Source organism: Lepus europaeus, chromosome 4, assembly GCF_033115175.1.
Source record: "Lepus europaeus isolate LE1 chromosome 4, mLepTim1.pri, whole genome shotgun sequence".
NCBI classification, from domain to species: Eukaryota; Metazoa; Chordata; class Mammalia; order Lagomorpha; family Leporidae; genus Lepus; species Lepus europaeus.
Window position 1 is genome coordinate 17,188,337 of NC_084830.1, and position 20,569 is coordinate 17,208,905.

Below are 20,569 nucleotides of genomic sequence, written 5' to 3' on the forward strand. Positions count from 1 at the left end.
AGGCTGGGCCAGGCTGAAACCAGGAGCCAGGAGCTCCATCCAGGTCTCCACACATGGTGGGGACCCAGTTCTTGAGTGATCACTGTTGCCCCCTCCAGGGTCTGCCTTGGCAGAACGCTGAAGTCAGAAGCTGAAGCCAGGTATGGAATCCTGGCACTCGAATGTGGAATGCAGGCATCCAAACCAGCGTCCTAACTGCTTGACTAAAGGCTCGCTCCAGATTTTGGCTGTTTTCCAGGGCTAGGCTTGCCCTCACACTCTGTCTCCTTCTCAGAATTCCCCTGCTTTCACCCACTGACCTGTTTCAATCTCCTCCCAGCTGATGTTTTGCTAGGAGCCATGGGAGATAAAAAGGAATATGAGCACTGGCCTTTCCCTAGAGGTCAAGAGCATCCAAGGAGTACCTGGTTGTATATCAAGCACAACATTAATTAATTAATATTAATATTAATATTAATGCCAAGCCCTGTATGTGCTCTTGATGGGGACTAGCTCATTGAATTCTCAGAACTTCCTAATGCATGTGCATCACTATTATCCCCATTTTACAGCAGAAAAACTGAAAATAACATATCATTGCCCCAAAACACAAAGTTAATAAATGGGCTGGAATTCAGACATGAACCCAGGGCGTCAGGTTATGGAACCTGAGTGCCCACCTTGGCCACCTCATTGGTCTTCCCACAAAGCCTTTGACCCTGCCCACACTATGCCTTTTCTTCTTTGAACTCTGATCATATTTATAGCTAAATTGCTAGGGATCTTAATTTATTTCTTGTCTCACACATAGATAACTCTCCCGTACTACCTCCATCTCACCCCTTGCTGGGAAAGAGCAAACACCAAGTGTTATGAAACACATTTTGGAATATGGAAGATTAAGGCGACTTTATGTCAATGTCACCTCGCTTGCAGGGAAGCAAATGCAAGGCCCCAAAGCCTCTGACCTCTCCATTGCCCTCGGCTACCATGTCCCCTGCTTTGCACAGAGCTGCTCTGAGTGAAGGGAGAACTCTGACCGTGACCGTGAAGAGTCACTTGTGTTGCTGCTAACTCTTCCCAATTTTCCATTTTTACTTCTTTAGAAAATATATTTGAAAAGTTGAGTAACAGAGAGAGAGGGAGAGTGTTAGAAGGAGAGACAGAGATCTTGTGTTCACTGGTTCACTCCCCCAAATGGCCACAACAACCACGGCTGGGCCAGGCAGAAGCCAGGAGCCAGGAACTCCATCTGGATCTCCCACATGAATGGCAGGAACCCAGGTACTCGAGCCATCATCTGCTGCTTCCCAGGTACACGAGCAGGGAGCTGGATCAGAAGCAGAGAAGCTAGGACTCAAATCAGCAGTCCAATACGAGATGTGGGCATACCACGTGGCAGCGAAACACACTACGCCACGATATCTGCTCCCCCCCTCCCGTTTGACATTTCTGGATTTCTGGTGTGATTATTTGCTTACCCAAGGCCATCTCCATGAGCTTCTGTGAGCACATCAGGGTGATCATGGGGCTGTGCCAACACCTGCCTCTACCTGTTCTCTTTTATAACCACGACCGACAGCTGCCAGTGGGTTTGCCCCCCAAATACGGAAAATACTATTGATACCAACAGGCGAATATTAGTGTGAGGATATGTGTGTCTCTGTTGCACACATAAGCTGATTAGTAGACTCTAGAACCACCTGAAAGAGGTGGCCAACATTTGAGGTCAACCAGCCCATTTGTGACACAGTAGCCACCCATCCTCAATGTACACCATCCTATCTAAGACCAAAAAACAACCCTGAGAGATCGGATGTACAGTAATCACCATTTGACAGGCAAGGACAATGAGGATTAGAAACAAAGTAACTTGCTCAAAACCAACAGCTAATAGTGGCAGAAACTCCCTCTCTCTCCCACATCCATGCATCTCTCAGCCCACACCGGGTGTGTCTGGGACCAGACACATGTCCTTGATGGGAAAGCTCCCTCTTTAAATCCCAGTAATAAGAGCCAGATGTGCCAGTCAGTGCACCTCTCCAGGTACCTTCCAGCTGCTCTGGGGATGCCCTGACATTGAACACCTGGCCTCAGAGAGTTGGTGCAACGTAAGAGCTCAGCCAGAGCACCCTGCATGCCAAGATCTGACTCCTGGCCCCTCCACTTGCCCAGTCACTTATCTGTGAAATGCGCACAAACTTCCCTGCCTCACTGGGAGAACTAAGTGCAAAGCCTTGCACAGGCCCAGATGTGGAAGATGCTCCCTAAACAGGAGTGCTCTGTCCTTCCTCTCGCCTCTTTCACACATTCGGCCAAAGGAGCGAAAATGATGGAACACCCAGCCAGTTGCTGTTACTGCTGGACTTGGAGAGGGACTGGGTGTGTGGGATAGAGGCGTGTCACAGCTGCATGAAATACAGCGATGCCCTGAGGAGCTGGTTATAAATGCATACTGCTGGGCTCCACCCAGACATTCTCATTCAGTGGATCTGAATTTTCATCCAGCTCCCAAGGAATGCTGATACAGGGGCTCCCAGACCACTCTCCAAGGAGCACTGCCCCCAGTCCTCTGATTCCAGCCCTGCAAGGTCTAGATACCCACATACACACATACATTATTTTTATGCCGATCAAATTGTTATTATCACTTTAAATAGACCTATCTTAAGTGTACTTTATATCACTACCACAAATGCAAATCTAGGAGAAAGAAATATGCTGGGGAGGTTAACAGGAATGCGAGTTCTGGAGCCAAAATTACGTGATAGGAAACCCATCTCTGCTGCTGCCCAGCTGTGTACGTTTGCCTGGTCTGCAAGGCCCCCTAAAAGGTCCCAGCTCCTCCACCTCATGTGTACAAAGAGGGGCATGTGGGTATCTAACCAAAGACCGCTGGCATGATCAAATGCTTTGCTGCAAATGAAACAACGCCCACAGTGTAGTAAGCACGGAGTAAAAGGTACTCATTCTTGTGATGATGAACACTTTAAAAAAAAGTAGCACTTGCTACAGACAGAAAACAGCCACCAAAATGCAGGCAAAACTGTGAAAAGCTATTAGTAATACACCCATGCACCATCCAAAATCATCCGTGTTATCATCAGTAGTACACATCCCACACTTAGGCAAACATTGACCCAGAAAGTGCCAAATGACGATGGCAGGTAGTGCTCTCACTGGGCAGGCTAACTTGGGAGCGCTCGGGTGTTGCTGCTTCAGTTTGGAGCTTTCCGTTAGCCCAAGGGCTGCATGTGTCCAGAGAAAATTCCCTGCAGAACCTACTGTTTTGGTCCATCCAGAGCAGCCAGAAGACACCCGTGTACCCAGGATGGGGAACCGATTCCTCTTGTGTGGGAAACAAAGCAGGCTCTCAAAGCCAGTTGCTCAACAGAAGGCTCATTAGCACTTTGTACTTCTTGAGGTTTGTTTATCTACAGATCTCAACGTGCCTCAAAACAGTCATTAATGCTCACAACACCCTGTCAGCCCAGAACCACAGTCCCCATCCCGCAGATGGGAAAACTGATAGAGCTATTAAGCGACTGCACTCGTAAGTGACTGTTGAGCAAACAGGGAGTGTGGCAAGGAGGAAAGTGATGACTCCCAAAGATCCAGGCCTTCAGTGCCACCCCACGGATCAGGAGCTCGCTCTAAGACAGAGAGACACACACGGCAGAGGCCAGATTTGCCCCAGGACGGTCCCGTGTTGAGGGGAGGACAGGGTGGAGTCTTGGGAGAGAACTTCAGGAGTCTGCCAGGCAAGAATTCCATGAAACTTTATTGGATGAAAGTGTTCTGGTCCCAGGTATCTTAATATTTTTTCCAGGTTCTTTCCCCCATAGAGGTAAGAATTCAAAGCAAAGGTATACAGGAGAGAGTAAGATTTATTTCAAAGAATATTTTCACGCGTGAGTGTGGGTCACTGCATGATTGAACCAGACAGTTGTCTTGGGGAATGGGGGAGAAAGAGAGAGAGAGGGAGAGGGAGAGGGAGAAGAGGTCAAGGAAGGATCCCTGAGCATAATCGAGGTAAAAAAAGGTCCCTCCCCCATTATCCATTTCTTTTATGAGCTAAGAGGTAGTACCTTAATTGAATAAACAGAGTGGCATCTTAGCATGAGTGAAGGTTTCTGGGATTTCTATGGCTACTCCACATGAAATTTAGCTTCTATGTGACCATCACAGCTTCTCCTCCTTCCTGATACCAACTGAAACACAAGTGCATCCTGGAAAGATGGCCGTATTAGACTGACAGGTGAAGGGATAAACTTACCACACAGGGCTGATGACAATTCCAGCTTCACCCATTTCTAGCTAACTCCCTGCCTAGTTTGCCCATATCAAAAAGGCAGAGAGAGTTTGCCCAAAGGAGTCCAATTTCCCCTTCCCATCTAGTGCCCCACCAGAAGAGTGAAGATAACCTCAGAAAGATCCAGAACATGGGTCAGATTTGGAAGAGAGAATTATGGCCCAGAATAAAAGGTGGGCTGTTAACAGTGGCAACAAAGGCCAAGAAAATGGGGGTATCAGATCCAAGGAGCAAGAGGAAGGACTGATCCAGAAAACTGAAACTACACTGAGGTTCCAAAGTTAGACTGGGAACATGTACTCAGAATCTTCAAAATGTGCATTTCTTTTAACTCAGTAAACAAACTTTAGGTAATCTATTCAAAGAAAATAATAGGAAAATTCTGTAAGATTTCTGTAACATTATATAGATATTTCTAAACACATTCATTTTTAAAAGTAAGTTTTATACTAACAAAATTATAAACTATCTACACATTCCAAATTAAGGGTTAATGCTGTCTTAGTCTGTTTTATGCTCCTATAATAAAGTACCCTCGACTAAGTAACTTGCAATGTACTGAAGTTTATTTCTCGAAGTTCTAGCAACTAGGAAGTCCAAGATCAAAGTGCTGAGGTTGGCTCGGTGATGTAGAAGGTAGAGCTACTTCCTACAGCATCAGCATCCTATAAGGGCTGCCAGTCAGCTGCTCCACTTCCAATCCAGATCCCTGCTAATGCACCTGGGGAAGTCGCAGAAGATGGCCCAAGTGCTTGAGCCCCTGCACCCATACAGGAGACCTGGATGAAGCATCTGGCTCCTGGCTTCAGATCAGCCCAGCTCCAGCCATTGCAGCCATTTGGGGAGTGAACCAGCAGATGGAAGACATCTCTCTCTCTCCCTCCCTCCCTCCCTCTCTCCCTCTCTCTCTCTCCCTCTCTCTCTCTTTCTCTCTCTTTCAAATAAATAGATCTTTTTTAAAAGGTGGTGGGTTTTGCTGAGGGTCTTCTGCTGTATCATCCATGGCAGAAGGCAGAAGAGCAAAAGAGAACACACAGAGAGCTGAGCTGGCTTTTATTCACACACACACACGTGCATGTGCATGCTGACAGTAATGATCCCATTCCCAACATAACAACGTTAACGTGTTCATCAGGGAGGAGCCCTCATGACATAATAACCCCTTAAAGGTTTCACCTCCCAACATTGTCTCATTGAAGATGAAATTTCCAACACATGAACCTGGGGGACACCTTCAAAATGTAGCAGATTTTTAAAGGTTATATTATACAGATATTACCTGGCCATTTAAAATATTTTGAATAATTATATGGAGAAAAAATCATTGTGAATAAATGGTACTTCAGAATACCAAATAATTAACATAGTCATAAAAATATCAAAGGGAAGAGAGTTCTACAATGAAGAAAAATTCAAAGGAAATAGTGCAAAAGTATGTGGATAATTTGAGTGGTAGAATTAAGTGTGATTTAAACATGATATAGACACGTGTTTACTAACATTTCAACAATAGCATGTATTACCACAATTTTCAATTTTTAAAATTTTTAACGTTAATGTGGCTTTAGTTAGGGACTTGCTGTACTGTCAGAGGTGACTGTAAGTCCTAAAGCAGATCCACAGGCTTTCCTGTGCTTCACTGGGTGCTTCGGGGGACCCAATGGCCAAGGAGCCTCCCGCTCTCAGCATTTATGAAAGTATTGCAGAGCTTGAGAATGAGTCCTGGATGAGAAGCTGACAGGCCCTGCTGGTAGTCCCAGGTGATGCCCCGAACCACTCCACGACCTTGAACAAAGCACAGATTCTTCATCCAGAATGGGAATAACAGTGCATGCCCTGACAGTGCCACAGCGGCAGGTCTGTGCAGAGTATGCCATCCTAGAGGGGATGAGGTACACAGCGTCCTATACTGGACCCAAAGGATGACTTCAGAGCCCATCCTTGATAGGATCTGCCCATCCATGTGAACCCTGGACCTCCACAAGAAGAATTGTTCAGATGTGTGACCTTGGAGGAACTCCTAGAGGACCTTCAGGTTATCCAAGAAAGACCAAATCAAGAGTGGGATTCTTGGAAATTTAAAAGCACCCATGTTTGCCCTGTTGACTCCCAGGAAGTAGGGGTGCTTGAATTAGCTGGAACAGCACATTCCCACAGTGAACTGGGCTTATAAGGCAGCAGCTGATGCAGCATCTTGGTTAATCGAAGAATGTTACCATAGTCAACTCTTTTTTTTTCTTTATTTGACAGGTAGAGTTATAGACAGTGAGAGAGAGAGACAGAGAGAAAGGTCTTCCTTCCATTGGTTCACTCCCCAAATTGCCACTACGGCCGGCGCTGTGCCAATCCGAAGCCAGGAGCCCAGTGCCTCTTCCTGGTCTCCCATGCGGGTGCAGAGGCCCAAGCACCTGGGCCATCCTCCACTGTCTTCCTGGGCCACAGCAGAGAGCTGGACTGGAAGAGGAGCAACCGGGACTAGAACCCGGCGCCCATATGGGATGCCAGTACCACAGGCAGAGGATTAACCAAGTGAGCCACGGCACCAGCCCCAACCCTTAGCATATATTAGGCAGCAGCAAAAGGGTCATCTTCCCATGGAGCCCTTCCCCAGAACAGTCCCACTTGCTTTGATGTTTTATATTCTGTATTATTTTCTTAACACATTGCTGACTTCAAAGAATACATACTAATGAATCAGCATTAACTAATAATAATCTATGCATCTCTGTGTCACTAGGATAACGTTTCCCTAAGAAATGAGTAGAGGAGGGGGTGGGTGTTGTGGCACAGTGGGTTAAGCTGCCATGTGGGACCTGCATCCTATATCAGAGTGCCTGGTTCAAGTCCCAGGCCCTCCACACTTTTGATCCAGCTTCCTGCTGCTGTGTCTCAGAGACAGCAGACCATGCCCAAGTACTTAGGTTCCTGCTACCCACTTGGCAGACCCAGTGGAGTCTTGACTCCCGGCTTTGGTCTGGCCTACTTTCAGCTGTTGCCAGTATTTGGGGAGTAAAACAGCAGATGGAAGATCTCTCTCTCTCTCTCTCACACACACACACACTTTTCTCTCTCTCTCTCTCTCTCTCTCTCTCTGTCACTATGTCTCTCAAATAAATCAATCCTTTTGAAACGAACAGTGGAATTTCAGCTACAAACAATGATAAGAACAAGTAAATATTGTCCTCAAATCCCTCTGGGACACGCAACTTCAACAGGCAATATATAATAAATTTCCCAGAGGTCACTGTGATGACCATGGAACGAGTTTTCATGACCCTTCACTTGGGACTACGGGAACACATTTGGTCAATGCTGCTTTGAGGTCTCCTGACATGTAATAGCTCACAAGCTATTTTCATCTGCAGAAAGTTCCTGTTTAGCTTTGAACACTTAGTAAATATTGTTTCATGAATCATTCACAAAATATTCACAACACTCACAAATGCAAAATGTTATTTTGTGAAATGCCTTCACAAACAGTGCATTAAACACAGATACGATCGAGCCCTGGAGAATGCCCAGGGGGTTCCTTTATCTACGTTTCTCCCTTGTCTACTGAAGACCACTCTGAGGCATTGAAAGTAACGAATTCACAACCCATCACCACCAAGACCCAGGCTCGCAGCTCAGCCTGCTCACGACAGCATGCTTTCAGTTGGCCTTTTCCTACTGTATACAATTGTCTTGCTCACAGGAGCCCAAATATTGGAGACTTGCAAAACCTCAACAAAAAAAATCAAACCATTAAACGATCATTGGTTAAAAAAAATCCAAGTCTCAGTGTCACCGTGTTAAGAAAAATGGTTTAACTTCTCTAGCCTCAGAATCCTCATTTGTAAAAGAGATCCTGGACTTTTTAACCATCTTCAGCTGTATTCAAGCTTAGACTCTATCCTTTCTTACTGAGCACAAGAAAACAAGTCCTCAGAGCTGAGAGTAAGGAGAGGGGGTGTCAGCCTCACACGGTATAAGCCATGTTCTTCATACACATGATCACAGGGGATGTTCCCATCACTCTTCATGATATCATTTCCATTTTACAGGCAGGGGAATTGAGGCTAAAGCAACAATCTGTCCAAAGCTATGAGTCTGGGAAGGAGCAGAATCGAATTAAGAACTCAAGCCTGACAAGCACATCAGCTGACCACACTAAAGACTTGAGGTGAACAGAGTACCTCCAAGCCCTCTCTCCACAGTCCAGAATGTAGCTACTGCTCCGTCTGAGCCACATCACTCTCTGTGAGCACTAATTTAGGGAGCTTCGTAAGGTCCCCACACTTGTGGATGCCTCTTCCCATGTGAAAATGTTAGGACACAGAAACTTCATGCGACCCTTGCTTCTTCTTTCTTTCGAGAAGGCAGCACTTTTCCCCCACTGCTGTCAACTCTATCGCTAAATAAAGGGAGCTTTGATGCCTGATTCCTGAGCCCAGAGACGCCCTGGTTCTTGGCCGCCCCAGGTACTAGGATAGGTTAGCTTGGCATCTACAGGAGAGGATATATGGAGTGACTGGATGCACTCCAGCAAAGACTCACTGTGGGTGCGAGGGAGACGCAGGGGACTGATGTCATGACTGTTCTTACTTGTCTCACTGAAGGACAGAAAGACGCTTTTCCTTCAACCTACTGATACACACATACATGCCAGAAGGAATAAGCCAGGTGGATTCCTAAATAGAGCCACCTTCAGCAAGCACGCACCCCCCTCCTCTGGTGTTTGTTGACCCTCAGTGTAGATGTGCAAGCAGTCTTCAGGAAATGGCTACAGACCTGGCCCATCTGGCTTAGCAGCAATGGCCATGCCCTTCCTTCTCATCCAGGTGCCCACAAGAAGGAAAAACAAATTCCAAAGCACTGCTGTGGATCTCAGGCTGCACTCATCTAAGACTTTTCCCAAGGAGCTACACGAACAGGGAACACATGCTTCCTCTATTTGGGCCAAAGGAAACTTGACCAATGTGTGACTTTTATACTGGGGCTATTGCAGTGGCCTCAGATTTCACTGGACAGTCAGGACAATGACTTGTCACTCTATCCGACGAATGCTATTTTGTGCACTGATGCTTTTCTTGACGGTCTTCTGGTTGTGCTCTAGAATTTCTCAGTCCGCCTCTGAGAGGACCTAGTCTCTGGCTCCAGCTCCTGAGCCCAGGGAGGCAGAGACACACCCTGGCTCTGCTGGGAGGCTGCCCCTTTCATTCCCAAGTCCTCACTTCCCTTAGATCATCAAATGTGAACAGAGGATGGAGAAGAGAAACTCTAACTCCGAACGCCTGGATCCCTGGTTGTTACAATATGATTATTGTTATTGTTGTTTTTATTATTTGATATGTCAGAGTTTCACAAAGCTGAGTTGTCTGCGACTATGGACCTGGAGTTCCAAGAAACTAAGGGGCCTGCATGCTTGCAGCACCTCCGAGTTGCAGGAACTTCTATGAACAGTAGTGATCTTCTAACGCCCCCCAAATAACTATGGGCTTGTAGTCTTCAGTTCCCCCAGCAGTGGAAAGAGATCCCTGGCACTCTTGAGAAATCAAACTCATGTCAGGGTCTGAGACCTAAAGCTAGGACTTAAAAGAGCCAGCACCTCTGTCTTTGTGGGGATTCTCCTTTCCTCTACCAACACTGAAGGGTCTGGGTTCATCTTTATTAGAGGGCTGGAGCCTTTTCAACTGAGTCTCAGGCTACCTCAAAGATAGAAAGAGAGTGATTTAGGGAACAGAAGAAGCATGAGTCAGGCTTCTACCTAGAATTTCTCTCCATCGTTGGCAAGACTCTCAGAGTGGCCTAACACAAGCCAAGGAGAAGGCAAGAGTTCAAGCCTTAAGGAGTTGCATTCAGCTGGCAGATGCACAGGCTTGGCATTGTGAAGAATTGTGAGCTTAAACTACAGACTTAGTAACCATGGTCGTCTTAAAGCCTCCAGAGCGTGTGAGTCTGCTCGGGGAAATGGACTCAACATACTGTGCACAATGAGCAGGGAGAAAGCCAAGGTCACCACCTGGAGCATCGCCAGTGTCCAAGCAGGTGAACAGAGAGGGAGAATCCAGCAAGGAACTCAGAAAGCCAAGAAAGCTCCAGAGGTTTCCTTTTAGCAAAGAGAGTAGATGACATCCACTGCTATGAACTGAATTGTGTCCCTCCCACCCTGCCCCCAGGATGCATATGCTGAAGTCTTAACACACATGTGATGATATTTGAAGGCAGGTCTCTTGGGCCGTAATTAAGGTTAAATGAGTTCATGAGGTTAGTCCCAATCCAATAGAATTGGTGACCCAAGAAGTGCACTCACCAGCTCCCTCTCTCTCTCCCTCTCCCCCCACCACAAATACACACAGAGGAACGAGAAAAGGTCATGTGAGGATACAGCAGAAGATAGCCCTCTTTAGAAGCCAAATTGGGAGGCATCTTGAGCTTGGACTTCCCAGCCTCCAAAGCAGTGACAAACAAATGTCTGTTGTTTAGACCACCCGGTCCATGGTGTTTAGCCCACATGATGCAGAAATGACAACCACTGGCAGCAGTTAGTGCACTTGTCTAGAAATCTCAACCCAACCTCACTGCCAGACAACAGCATAGCCTTCAGGCAAGTCTTGATCAGGGATCTGCTTCCTCTTCCCTGTAATTCTCCTGACCCTTTGCTCCTCTCTGTGGTGTCCTTCTGATGGTAGCACAATAGAGGTCAGCACCTTTGAGGTTTCCCCTTACATCCTACACTGTCCAGAAATATAATGGCCACATGTCTTTGGATAAATGCTACAACTTCTTTGAGCCTGTTTCTTCATGTATAAAATGAGTATAGTTATCATGAGGATTACATGAGGCAACTCATGTAATGAAATTCAGTCTCACTAGTGCCTAAAACGTACTGAATAAAAGCAGAAAGGAGAAACTGAACACGGATTCTGGAAAGAAGGGTCAGAAAAGCCCACCTGGATCAAGTCATGTCACTGCCTGAAACTGCATGGAATTCAGCATTCTCCACCTTCAAACCTCAAGCCACCTTATTTGCTACAACTGTATGTTTTATCATTTTACTCTCCTGTCTGTTAATACTGGCCTACTTACAACTATGTTCAAAATGCTGTTGAAGCTCATCCCTCCAGTCCTAGGATTCTCTAGCTCAAATCTGCGTATACACAAAGTCTCCATATGTGATGCTCTTCACCCATCTTGTCATTAGGTTCATGTTCTGGCCGACCAGTTATTTGTATTCTGAATCTGTTAGGAGAGTCACTAGGACTCACTTCTCTGTGGTGCCTACCAACTTGAAAAGTAGGGTATCTGTCTTCTCCCAAGCCCTTGCAGAATGGACAAAGCAAGGATTATGTTCTTAAATCCTCTGCTAAGGCTCATGTTTATTTGCTATTCAGCCCTTTGAGAACAAATGCTCAATTCTAATAGCTTAGAATCCACACATCTGTTTTATCATCGACTGCCCATGACCCCAATTTGTTCAGAAAAGCTCCCAAGTTGTCCATGAAAAAGCCCACTGATGGCCATTCTGAAATCCAGACACTCAGCTCGATAAGATACTGTGAGAAAACAAATCTCATCACCTTATTTGAAAAGAACACATGCTTAGCCTTAGGGAGCAGGTGTATTTGTCAGGATGGGGCAGCCCCTGCTGTAGTAATAGAGGTGTCAGGAAACCTCCATGGTTTAACCTAATAGGACATTTCTTTTCATACATGGAAGTCAAGGATGGATCAAACAACACTATCCCATCTCATTCTTTTGTCATCTGGAATCGTGTCCCCCAAGGCTGCTTTGCAGAAAAAGAATGCTAGAGCAGACATATCAGCAGATAGTCATGTGACTCCAGCTTGTGAAATGTCGGAGAGAAAAGGAATATTTGTTGGCACTGGCCATCTCTGGCATCACTAATGTTTCTCTTTGTGGTCTCAAGATCATATCTCCCCTGTCCCATGCTTAGAAACCTTAATCTTCCACCTTTGTATACTTAGCATTTATAGAATCCTTCACACTGAAGTCTTTGGCCAGATTCCATTAGCATCACCACTGTTGTCATAAATGCCAGTACAATAACCTAGATGTTCCCAAATATTGCTTAAGATGTCCCTTTCATGTGTTTGGAAAAAATAAAACACATCTAATCCTCTGACCGCTGCCGGATAAGAACTCTCCGTTCCAAACAGCCTGATTGAGTAAGTCTGATTAATGAATTTCTGAAGTTATTTTTGTTGATCCTCCCACCTTCAACACCATAACTGGCCTGTGGCAACATGTGTGTAGATTAATTAGGCTCTCGGCAGCTAGTGGAAAAGCGTTCATTATCTTAATTATCCACACCTTCATTGAGGGCACCATGGGGCTGTGGGGACGGCCAGGAAGCATCCATGCTGGGATGAAGCTTTGCTCAGTGCTGATCAGCCAGACAGGTTGTCCCTGCAGATGCAAGGTGAGGAGCTAGGAGAGAGAAGTAGATTCGCAGTGACAAAATGATGAAGGAATGTGCGGTGTGACTACCCAAACGCATGCCAGATGTGCATGTGTGTATTGAGCACCTGGCATGGATAAACCCATAAATGCAAACGCCTCCTGCACTTCCAGATCCCTTGATCCTTGTGCAACTTGGGACCACTCTCTCCTAAGTCAATGGGCATGGAATAGATGGATCCTCATCAGGATCAAACAACAGAGCACCAAGTCCACCCTTCCCCCAGACCCATCTGGGCTCCCACCTTGGGCCCAGGAGTTCGTGATGCCCAGCCTGTCCAGTTTGTCTGGATGTCTTGCTTCACCTCCACTATCCCCCATCCTGCTACTGGTCCTGCTTCTGAGCCCTACACCCTAGGAGGGGGTCTCTCCTGCTCCTTCTTGCTGCCCCTCTCCTGCCCAGGTCTCTGCCTAGTGCTGTTCTCAGTCACCACACGGCTGGGCTCTGTGCACTGCTTATCATCCTGACTGTGGTACTTTCATCTTGGCCTTCACTGCCCATTGCCAGATAAACCCCACAGGGGACGGGGATGGTCTTCTGTGGGTTCATGGCACTTTGGAGGCAAGACGTCCTCGAAGAACAATCATCAAAGAAAAGAGGGCTCAGTACTTTCTATATTAGTCTTTATCAAACTCACTTGGTCATGAGAATCACTTGGGACCTTCAAAAGGCACAAACTCCAGGACTCCACCCAAGAAAATCTGAGGTGATGGGGCCGGTGCTGTGGCGTAGTGAGTAAAGCTGCCACCTGCAGTGCTGGCATCCCATATGGGTGCCAGTTTGAGTCCTGGCTGCTCCACTTCCAATCCAGCTCTCTGCTATGGCCTGGGAAAGCAGTAGAAGAAGGCCAAAGTCCTTGGGCTCCTGCACCCATATGGAAACTCCAGAAGAAGCTCCTGGCTCCTGGCTTCAGATTGGTGAAGCTCCAGGCATTGCTGCCAACTGAGGAGCGAACCAGCAGACGGAAGACCTCTCTCTCTCTCTCTTTCACTCTCTCTCCCTCCCCTCTCTCTGTGTAACTCTGACTTTCAAATAAATAAATAAAATCTTTTAAAAAAAAGATTTAAAAAATAAAAGAAAAAGAAAACCTGAGGTGAGCCCCCAAACATTTTCAACAACAGGAGATATCACCATGAGGCAGGTTTGGAAAGCACTTAGGAAACAATATGACAATGGTAGTGACCAATGATTAAACTTCTGTAAGCCAGTCAAGGTGCTAAGACATTTACAGGTACTGACTCATTGAACTATCTCACCAAGCCTTTCTAGAGGTTATGCTAAATTCCCATTCTACTAAGGAAAGGTTGGGATCCAGATCCACTGACAAATTGCTCAACAATCAAATATTTAGATGAATCAAATCATCATCTGCCTGGCTCCTAGTCCAAATCAACTAAAATAACCTACGGCTAAAACTAAATACCACGGAAATAGTGCAGAACCAGTAGTCCCTGAGCTTACTGTGATCCGGTCCAATGTCAAGAAAAACTTCCAAGCATTCAGGGTGAGCATTTGGTCGAGTGGTTAGGACCTTGCTTGGAGTCCCTATATCCCATACTGGAGTGCCTAAGTTTTCATCCCAGCTATATCCCCAGTTCCAACTTCCTGCTAACGCACACTCTGGGAGGTAGCAGGTGACAGCTCAAATGGTTGGGTCTCTGCACCTACGTGGGAGACCTGGATTGAATTTCCAACTTCTGGCTTTGGCCTGGCCCATCCCCAGCCATTACGGGCATTTAGGGGAGTGAACCAGCAGATGGGAGCTCTCTGTGTTTCTTTCTCTTCCTCTCTCTCTCATGCTCCCTCTCTTTCTCTCTCATGCTCCCTCTCTCTCTCTCTCTCTCTCTCCGCCTCTCAAATAATTTATTTTAATTTCAAGAATGTACTTCCAATATACAACTATGCACTTTTTAAAAGATTTGTTCTATTTATTTGATTGGCAGAGTGTATGACTATGTGTTTTTAATTTATACATACATACTATTTGTCTGATAAATTTTAATAAAACATAAAAGCAATTTGCATAGTATAAACATTCCCTGTACGAAAGGAAGATGAAGACAGGGAACTTCATCTGCAGCTTAGAAACCTCTTTGTGCCCTTTTGACAGTAATTCTTCCCCCCAGGGGAGTGATGATCCTAACTTTCCAATACATTTTGCTTGGGTTTTCTTTTTAACCTCATTTAATAGTATCAGACCAGAGGCAGCCTTTTGTGTATCTGGCTCTTTTTGCTCAAAATTTCATTCTCGAAATTTGTCCAGACCACTCAGGGTTGTCAAGAATCATTCATGCATCCAGTATTCCCTTGTGTGGATACACAACAAAGGTACCCACTATAGTTTTGGTGACATTTGGGCGATTTCCAGTGACAGGGTATTAAGAATAGAGTCACTGCAAACATCTCAGGGTTTGTCATTCAGTGAACATGCAGATGCATTTCTGTTGAATATATGCCTAGAATGGAGCTGCTGGCTCATTAGAAGTTTTTATGCTCTGCTTTCATAGCCACTTCCAAATTGTGGGATTTCTAGCTGCTTGCCAGCTCTTGGTACTGTCTATCTTTCCATTAGCCATGTTGGTACATGTTTGAAGGTATCCCATTGTGGTTTACAAGTTTCTTTTGATAATCAGTCACTGTCTCATTGTTATTGAATCATGGGTTTTACCCTTCAGGACCCTTATTCTAAAGGACAACTTAGGTGCAGGCTTGTATTTTCTCAAATGCCGCTGCTGTAACTCTCTCTTGACCATCATTTGTCACCTTTAGAAAGATGAAACAATTTGGACCCCTTGAGTATACGTTCACTCATTATTTCAAATACTTTTCCAAAATAGAGATTCTCAGCTTGCACAGAATGATTTCAGGCTCACTTCTATAGAATTACAAAATACTGTAGAGATTCTGTACACTTATCTGCATTAATGATTTCCTATTGTGCTCTGTGCTCTTGTGATTTTAACCTCTTTAATGAGCAGTATGCTAATTTCATGTGAGGCACCAGCTCGGGAAATTTACCTAAATGTATTCATCCCCTCTCTAATCCAAATACCAAAGATGTTGCTTTTGTTGAGAAACTCGTTGACTATCAATAATACACTCTTTTCTGGTACACTTTAGCTTTAAAGGCACACAAGTAAGTGTTTTCCAATATATTTCATTATTGAATGAAGGATCTAGGAATAGCATAAGCTGAAATATGTTGGAGACATCTGTAGTTTCAAGCAATTGTGTTGCAACCCTCTCATACTAAATTGTCTGTTTTAAGGTCTGTTTCTTCAACTCTTCAGTGATATAGTCTATGAAAATTCCAGCAGTACTTAGTCACCACTGTGTCCATTTTAATGTATTATTATGTAATTTTCAGATATTTCTTACAGTATTTTCACCATAGGGAGAGGGGCAAGTGTTTGACCCATGAATGATGGCCTTTCACATTAACGCTTAAATAACAAATTCACAATGAACAAGCTTAATCAAGTTTTGTAAAGGAATGGATTGAATATCTTATGACTTTAAACAGTTGAAAAACATAGTTTTTAATGTCTTGCCAAGCAGAGCGGCCTCACACTCTCATTAACTATATTGAGATCCAGTATTCACTCAAAGAGGGCCATTGGTGACAGTGGATAAGCTACCATATTTCAAATAGCCTTCTTAATAATTTTTAGGTATTTTGAGCAATTTTTTGATTGATATAATCATCAATTAATTTAATCTTGTGTGGGCCCAGCACTGTGGCACAGCAGGTAAGGCCGCCACCTGAGGTGTCGGCATCCCATTTGAGTGCTGGTTTGAGTCCTGGCTGCTCCACTTCCGATCCACCTCTCTGCTATGGCCTGGGAAAGCAGCACAAAATGCCCCAAATCCTTGGGCCCCTGCATCCCAGTGGGATACCTGGAAGAAGCTCCAGGGTCCTGGCTTTGGATTGGTGCAGTTCCAGCCATTGCGGCCATTTGGGGAGTGAACCAGCGGATGGAAGACTTCTCTCTCTCTTTCTCTTTACTTCTGCCTCTCTGTAACACTGCCTTTAAAATAAATAAATCTTTTTAAAAAAAATTAGTCTTGTGATGAGCTGAAAAGCAACAAGCACCAGGAGTGGAGGATACATCAAGTTCCCTTGGGCTTGTATCATTAACACTGTCCTCTGCCTGCCGCTTCTTCACAGGAAACCATCTAGATCACTTGTCCATTTTGTGAGGACTAGTCAAATTGAAATGAGATACCTTGAGCTGTAAATCCACTTCACTGGGCAAGTAGACATGCAATAAATCACAAGTCGGCCAAAGGCTTTAGGAGGCATAAAAATTTCCATCTCAGAAAATTCTCTGAAAAAGTCACTGAGGAGTTCCTGCGGCTAAGGAGTGCTCCTCTGCACTTCACCGTGCAGTCTTGAAGGTCAGTGCTCTAAGTGTTCCCAGAAAGCATCTTGTCAGCCTTCTCATCTGAGGAGCCAAGGCCCCCAGAGGAAGCACGGAGGCCAGGTATGCAGATGACTTAGCACACAGGCCCTGGCAACACAGAGGTCAAGTTCAGACCCCAGTCTCTGCCTCTTCCTCTTTGCATGCTCTTGGGCAAGTTGTCTCTAAGCCTGTTTCCTCATCTGGATATCCAAACATGGAAAGCTTTACTGTATGCAAATCATAACTCAACAAACCCATTTTAGAAAGGAAAGAAAGTAGGGAGGAGGGAGAAGGGAGGACGGAGAGGGGAGGGAAGGAAGAAGGCAACAAAGTTCAGATTTCCAAGTGTGCCTGGAGGGTCCCAGGATGAACATCTCTATCTTGATGATCTCCATGCTCAGCCAGGCAGGTAGTAAATGTTCAAGGTCATTACTGATGGTAGCAAGTTGAATGGTGGCCCTAAAATGATACATTCGTGTCCTGATCCCTGAAACTGTGAAACTGACCTTATTTGGAAAAAGTCTTTGCAGATGCAATTAGGTTAAGGATCTCAAGATGAGAACATCTTGGATTACGCAGGTGGACGTTCGATCTCACCATGGACTTGCCTGTAAGAGACAGAAGAGAAGACAGAGACACAGAGGAGAAGGCCATGTGAAGATGGAGACGGACAGATTGGAGCTTGCAGCCCCATACCAGGAGGTGCCAAGGACTGCTGCAGCCAGGAGGAACTGGAAAAGATGGCAAAGGGGTCCTCCCTAAAGGGTTCAGAGCGTGTGGCCTGTTGAGGCTTTGATTTGGAATTCCTCACCTCTGGACTGTGAAGGAATACATTTCTGCTGTGTGAAAGCCAAGAAGTTGGTGCTAACCTAACGGCTCAGGAAAATCCTCCCCTGGTCTTGCCAGCTCCTCAGTCATTGATATTACCTGATTCATTGTTTCCGAACTTGGGCTCTACAGAGCCAGCTAGGGCCTCTCAGCATAAGGTAACAGGCATGGTACCTATGATATATTTGCTGGCACTTCTCAGATTTCTCTTCACTGACCTACAATTTAAAAAAAAAATCTAAAGTAAGGGGCTGGCATTGTGATATAGCAAGTAAAGCCACTGCCTGTGGTGCCAGCATCCCACATGAGTGCCGGTTCCTGTCCCAGCTGTTTCATTTCCAATCCAGCTCTGCTCCCAATTCCAGATGTCTGTTCATGTGAATCCGGGGAGGCAGAAAGTGATAGCACAGGTACGTGGACTCTGCCACCCACGTGGGAGACTAGAGTGAGTTCTGGGTTCTTGGCTTCCACATGGCCCAACACTGGCTACTGTGCACATTTGGAGAGTAAACCAGCAGATGGGAGATATCTCTCTCCTCTGTCTGTGCTCTTCCATTAAAGAAAGAATCTTTTTAACAATGCTCTAATATTCACAAAGTTCTTAGAACAGAGATTACAGAATGGTGCTAAGATGACCATTTATTAAATTAAAAACTAATAGAAAAATACCTATGTAGGAACTTCTAACGAACTCAGAATTCTGTGTCAAAAAAAATACATCTTAATGTATCAAATCACTTTTAGCAAGAGGAAAAGTTGTTTTTCTGCAAAGTTCCGCCCTGATGATTCTAAAGACCTAACAGGCGCCTCCCCAGCCCAGGGCAGTATGGATAGAAAGTCTGATGAGGCAAGGGACACCCTGAGGGCACCCCCGGTTGGTAGACAGGCAAAGTGCTTCCTCTCTGGCACAGGCGGTACATGATGGGCCTGCCTGGGGAGCAGGCTCACGTCAAGCCCCTGGCACAGAGCGGGGATTGAGTAACTACCCTCCTAGTTCTGTGTGCTTCCCTCAACAAGGGCTGGAATTATCCCAAGACTGTGAGCAGGCCTCCCCAGGCTATGGCCACATGGGTCAGCAGCCTGGATCTAACTCCTGTAACACTAACCGGCAGGCCTCTAGCTTATGTCAGCTGATCTCAGAGTCCTTTCAGCCCTTCCAGCAAAAACAGCAATAATAGTAATGAGCACCAACGCTGTGTCAGGCTCCCTGCTGTGAGGTACAGGAACACAGACGTGAGCTCATGGGGAACCGAGGTTAACAAACAGAGCATCACAAGCCTTATTAGCTGGGAGCACAAACTCGAGAACTTGGAGGAGGGGTGGGGGCGTACAGCAAGCACAGAGCACTTGCTATGTGCCAAACACAACGCCTTATATTCCCATGGATCAGCGCAGTCACCTCTAACAACCACTCTAGGAGGTGCATTGCGTATCCCTAATTTACTGTCAAGAAAAATGAAGAACAAGGAGGTGAAGAGACTCATCTAAATTCACACAGCAAACACTCCAGGGGGATTAAGATGGCAGAGTAGGTGGGGGAGGGGGAAGCTTGCTGCTCTAGTCTAGGAGAATATAGTTTTAAAAAGTGGAAAAATTAGGGAGAAAACAGCAGAGGAAACTCTACGCATACTGGAGGAACACAGTAGACCTACATGGAGGGTGAGGATGCCCACAACTCAGGACCCCAGCAGCTGAGAGCCTCAGCACCAGTGTTGGAGAGTGAGGTGAGACCAGAATGAAGCCCAAGCCACTGGTGGAAAAGCCGCAGGAAGAGCCTAGAGGTAATCCAGCTTGGAGCCCCATGAGTGTTAGTATATCTGCCAAACTAGAGAAAAAACAAAGGGGGGGCACGTTTTCTCTCTCCCCAATCACCCTGCAACTGTGTCCTATAACAAGCTGATAGAGAGCAGGAGCCATTCTGTGCATACATAACAGCTGTGCCAGCTTGTGTCTGCACCCAGCAACCAGCCAAGTGGAGACTCCTGAGTCAGGAGGGGCTAACAGAAAGGAGGCTGGGAGCTCATGACTGTGGGAGGCTTGTGTGCCAGGACTGTGAAAACACTGAGGCTGCATGGGAGGACTAAGGGTGTATCTGGGACTTTGGGCAGTCACTGTGGGAGGATCACTATGATCAAGGCTCCCTGGTTACCTGGCAAAGGGCATTGCTGTGGAATCTGCGGTTACACTGAGGACCACACAGATCCTTTGTGTGAGTGGCAGAGCAAATGAATAATATACCCATTGGTGCTAGCACTCAGGCACTGGTCTCCTTTGAGGAGAGGAGCTCAGCTGAGTCTACGCCAACAGACAAGAACAAACCTTCCCTCTAATAAAGACAGAGAGAGGGAGAGAATTTACCACACCAAACCTGAGTGTGTAACTTCAGACACGCCCTTCACCCAGGAGCACTGAACAGAGCTGCTTGGCCACACTCACCACACGCCTCTAAGTATTCCCTGAAAGGTAATTCCACTAATTCAATCAGACATAGTCCAAAGATAAAAGCTGCAACAGCGAAAAAACAAAGAAACTGACAAAGAAGAAACTGACAAGTATCTCCACAAATACCAAATAACAAATGCACCA